Raw genomic sequence first — 5,325 nt, forward strand, 5'->3', positions numbered from 1 at the left:
AAAAAGGTAAACAGAAGAGGAGCTGTGCATAAAAACCTCATAAAAATTAAAACCACAAGAGCAATAGTGCAAACGAATAGGAGAGTTAAATGTGGACTCTTAAACATAAGATCTCTCTCTTCTAAAGGTGTACTAGTAAATGAACTAATATCAGATTATGATATTGATTTATTTTGTCTTACTGAAACCTGGCTGGGTGATGGAGAATATGTTAGCCTAAATGAATCCACCCCTCCCAGTCATATTAATACTCACATTCCTCGAGGCACAGGCCGAGGAGGTGGAGTTGCAGCTATCTTCGACTCTACCCTACTAATCAGCTCTAAACCTAAACTAAACTATAACTCATTTGAAAGTCTTGTTCTTGGTCTTTCACACCCAACTTGGAAATCACTGCAACCAATTCTTTTTGTTATAGTGTACCGAGCACCTGGCCCGTACTCTGAATTCTTATCTGAATTTGCAGAGTTTTTGTCAACTTTAGTCCTTAAAACGGACAAAGTTATTATTGTAGGGGATTTTAATATTCATGTGGACGTTGAGAATGACAGCTTTAGTACGTCGTTTATCTCTCTTTTAGATTCCATTGGCTTCTCTCAGAGTGTTCATGAACCGACTCACTGTTTTAACCACACCCTCGACCTTGTTTTGGTGTATGGTATTGAAATTGAACATTTAATAGTGTTCCCACAGAATCCCTCTTTGTCCGACCACTGTTTGATAACTTTTGAGTTGGTATTGCTGAACTACTCGCCATTGGGCAAAGATTTCTATACAAGATGTCTGTCTGATAGTGCTGTAGCTAAATTTAAGGATGCGATTCCATCAGCTCTAAATACATTATCTAGTTACAAAGTAACGGAGGACTCCTATGCTAATTTCAGTCCCTCCCAAATCGATCATCTTGTTGATAGTGCTGCAGGCTCACTGCGAATGACACTGGACTCTGTAGCCCCTCTAAAAAAGAAAATAATAAAACAAAGACGGTTAGCTCCATGGTATAACACTGAAACTCACAAATTAAAGCAAATATCGCGGAAACTTGAGAGGAATTGGCGTTCCACCAAAGTGGAAAATTCTCGTTTAATTTGGCAAGATCTCTTTTATGAAAAGCGCTGTGAGATAACTGTTGTTGTGATTTGGCGCTATATAAATAAAATTGAATTGAATTGAATTGAAATTATGTATTTACCCCAATAGATGCCATGCAACATATTAGCATTAGCTATGTTAGCTTCAGAGCATTAGTGATTTGGTTTTAGCATTAGTGTCATAGCTTAGCTTCGTAGCATTAGCAATTTGCTTTATGCATTAGGCAGAGAAGTTGAAATGAGTCTTTCAGGAGCCTAGGCACTGCCATTCAAGAATGCTGAGTATTGGATATTGCTTGCCAGATAGCTTCTCTGCTTCATATGCTGATGACGTGAGCAATAGCACCATGCAGTCAATTTGACAGCTCTTCGCCATGGACGGGACTACAAGTAGGGGTAAGTTGAAGCGTGTACACAGACAGTCCAGTCGTTCTCATGTCGGTTGCTTATGAGGCTACGGCAGCTTAAATAAGGCCCCTTGTATGCAATACTGTCTTTGAGGCATATCAGTTTATACGGCATATCTAGCAGCAGTGTTGGGCAAATTATTCAGAAATTGTAAAGAGTTACTTTTTACTTACTACTCATTTTAAAAGTAACAATATTACTTTACTTATTACTGGGTATTAAAAGCAAATAGTCATGTTACTCTTTGAATTACAATTACTTTCAACCACCGCACTCCGTCCTCAAAAGTGATGGGAAACCTGTTCAGCAGCGCGTTGTAGAAGTGAATCCACTTTACTGGAACAATAATTAACCTGAGGAGTCAACAACCAGCCAAACTAAAAACACTGCAGCCTCTCAAACCAGAGGCTATTTAAAAATAATAAAAAAACAAAGCAGCAAAGTATTTAACCTCAGTAAAAACTGTCGTCACAACAGCCAGGAGCAGCGGTACGAACCAGCGGTATCGACGATCCTGGCAAACAACCCCACTGAGGTTAAATAGCTGAGTTTCCCTACCAGTCAGTACGGAAGAAGTCCTTTGGATGAGGGACGAAACATCTTCAAGTATCTTCAACCAAGTCCAGCTGCCCTTGACTTTACCCTTCTTTAGATAACTATGACCTGGAGGAGACCTGAGAATCTTCTATTTATTTATTTATTTATTTATTTTTTTTTTAAACCTGTCCTGCCCAGCAGCCTGGTATAGAGTATAATGAACTGGATACCATATTGTGCCAGACAGATTTTACTTTGACAAGAGAGTATTAAAATACTCCTTTGTCTGTTTTATTATTTATTTAATTATGTATTGATTTGTCACCGGGCCGGACAGGGGGGCAGACAGGGGGATGGGGGGGCACAAACAGACAGCACAGAGAAAGGACAACACCTGCAAGAGAAGGGGGAAAGGGGGATGGAGGGTGGGGACAACAGGGAAAAGCTGTGGGAAACACCAATTGCAGAAAGCAACGAAACGTGCAATAGAACAGAGAGGGGGGCTTGGGGAGGAGAAAAACAACAACAAACAAACACAAACAAAAAAAAAAATAAAAATAATAATAATAATAGTAAAAGACAACCAGCCGAACAGCAGCAATAAACAGCTGACATATTAAGACAACTAAGAGAACAATGAAAACAAGAAACAGTCACACACACTAAATAAGCAACACAACACAGCCACGAGAGCTGGAATAATAATTAATTTAAATAAGTAACTGAAAGAAAAGCATCAGGAATAGTTCTACCAGGGACAACCTAAGTTTGTTTGTGTCTGTGTGTCTGTGTGCGTGTGGGTGAATGTGTCTGTATGTGTGTGTGTGTACATGTGTGTGCGCATAAGCCTGTTAAAGAATGTAGTTGTTAGTGAGAGTGGGACGCCACGACTGTAACAGGCAGGCAAGAACCCCAGTAGCCAATAGAGGTGGGAGAAAGAAAAAGAATAAATCAAATCAAAAAAAAACAAAGACTCCCAGATGCACCGCGATGCAAACGCAGAAGACCCCGACCCAAATGCCAGTTGACAACGTAATGCCGACGGAACGCAAAAAGCGTAACCCACGGAAGAGCAGCGCCCGGACCGACACAACATAGACCAGTGGCCCCCCCCATCCAGCACCCCACCGCCGCGCAGCAAACAACCACAATGCCCAAATGCCACGCAATCATCAACACCAATGCACAAGTGACGAGCCCAACGCGCACACTGCACGAGCACGGCGACACCCATGCCCAGCAGCCCCCCTCGCGAATCCCGCGTGCGAGGTCGGGCAAATGAAAGAGAGCAAACGGAACAACACGACAGCGAAAGCCAGCGGAGATAAACACCAGCAGCAAGTCCCAGCCCGGCAGCAAACGCGCCGCACAGGTCACCGTGCACCCGCCAATAAAAGTCCACCGTCCCCCCAACCGCTGGAAAAAACTAAGGCCGCCGGCGCCAGCCGACATCCCCCATGCCCGGCACGCCCCCCGTCGCAGTGCAACACCAGCCAAACCAGCAACGAGGCAAAATCACCTAGCTCAGCTGCATGCCACCAACAACCCACCCACCCGTCAAGGGCCGAGAACTCCAGGCACAAACCCAGAACAAACCGGAGCACAGCCCTACCCCGCACCCACACTGCACATCCCGAAAACTAACTATATACCTCAGTATCCAGAGGGGTCCAACAACTGGCCGACAGAGAAATGGGGAAGCACGGATCCGAGGCCAACGAAGCAAAACAGGAACGCAAACAGGTCCCTCCAAGCCAACGAGGAAATGCCTCCCCCGGACTCCAATGCACAAACTAAACGCCCAGCAGCCATCCAGAGACCCTGCCCAGGGAAAAAGCATAATGCATCAAGATGCATCGACAATCGGATCAACCCGCGCAGAGACCCCCACCCCCAGAAGCCAGGACACCCTGCGACCCCCCAAAGCACAAAGGACCCCAGACCGCATGTCCCGGGGGAAGCTGTACCCCAAGGAAGAACAGCAGAAAGCCGTGCCGGGAAGCTCCCTGCCGCCCGGGAGCGATAACGCGGGAGAACCACGCCAACGGTCCCCCAGCCCAGCCAGAGGCATCCCTCCCTACAGTGCAGGCAGTGACAGCAGCCCCTGAGGCCGATCTCATCCCCGGACAGGGGCCCAGCCCCCCCCAGTCAAGCACCCCCAAGGAGGAGCACCAAAACCTACCCCGACAACACCGGCCATGCGCCCCAGAGACTCCCGAATGCCCCCACCGTGAGAGAGCTGGCAGGGGGAAGCAGCGGGAGCCTCACCTCTGCCGAAGAGGGCCCAAGCGAGGAGAGGAGACAATGGGCCCCCAGGCCCAGGGACACACCACCCGCCCAGAAATGAGCAAAGGCCACAAGCCCGAGTCCCCAGAACCCTAGGTCAAGGGAGGGCCCCCACGCCAGGGGAGCCCCGACCCCCCTCCAGCCCACCCCAGATCAGGCAAGGCCGTCACCAACCCCACAGCACCCCCGACGCCCGGGGCTCCAGGGGTAGGACACGAGGCCAATGAGAATCTCCCCCACTCCTTCAACCCCTCTGCCTGCCTCTGTAAATGTATTGTTTTGTGTTGGATGCATGTCATGGATTGTGAAGCTCTTGGGGAACTGTATAAGATTTTAATCCAATCTATGAAAGAGTTTCCAAATCCAAATTTATATAAAGTAGCGAATAGAAATTTCCAATTTACTCTGTCAAATGCTTTCTCTGCATCTAAAGAAACAACTGTAGTTTCCAGGTTATGAATAGTGGCATAGTCTATTACGTTAAGTAGCCTGCGTGTATTGTTGGTGGAGTGCCTGCCCTTAATAAATTTGGTCAGAGTGTATTATACCAGGAGTGACCTTCTCTAGCCTTCTTGCTAGGGTTTTGCAGATGATTTTAAGATCTGCGTTAATAAGTGATATTGGGCGATAACTGGACGGGAGTGTGGGGTCTTTGTCTGGTTTAAGGAGCAGGCTGATATTAGCAGAATTCATTGTTGGAGGCAACATGCAAGTACCCCTAATTTGCATAACCATCCTATAGAATGTGGGCGCAAGTATTTCCCAGAATTCCTTATAGAGTTCAGCAGGAAAACCATCTGGCCCAGGGCCTTTATTATTCGGCATATGTAAGAGAGCTTCCTGGAGTTCAGCCATTGAAACAGGTGAATCCAGAGCCCTGATCTGTTCATCATCTAACCTTGGCAAATCTATATTGTTCAGAAATGCATCGATGTTAGAGCTAGATGGGTCAATTTGTGATGTATATAAGTTTTTATAATAATCTCTGAATGCATTGTTGATT

At 46.3% G+C, this 5,325-nt stretch overlaps 1 protein-coding gene across 1 annotated transcript in view; it reads left to right on the forward strand.

The window, feature by feature from the left end:
- The window catches only part of LOC123977486 (calcium/calmodulin-dependent 3',5'-cyclic nucleotide phosphodiesterase 1C-like), an 85,635-nt gene that overhangs the window by 66,620 nt on the left and 13,690 nt on the right, over positions 1 to 5,325 (forward strand). The gene's annotated exons all lie outside the window — the stretch shown is intronic.

Source organism: Micropterus dolomieu, linkage group LG01, assembly GCF_021292245.1.
Source record: "Micropterus dolomieu isolate WLL.071019.BEF.003 ecotype Adirondacks linkage group LG01, ASM2129224v1, whole genome shotgun sequence".
In the NCBI taxonomy this organism is placed as follows: Eukaryota; Metazoa; Chordata; class Actinopteri; order Centrarchiformes; family Centrarchidae; genus Micropterus; species Micropterus dolomieu.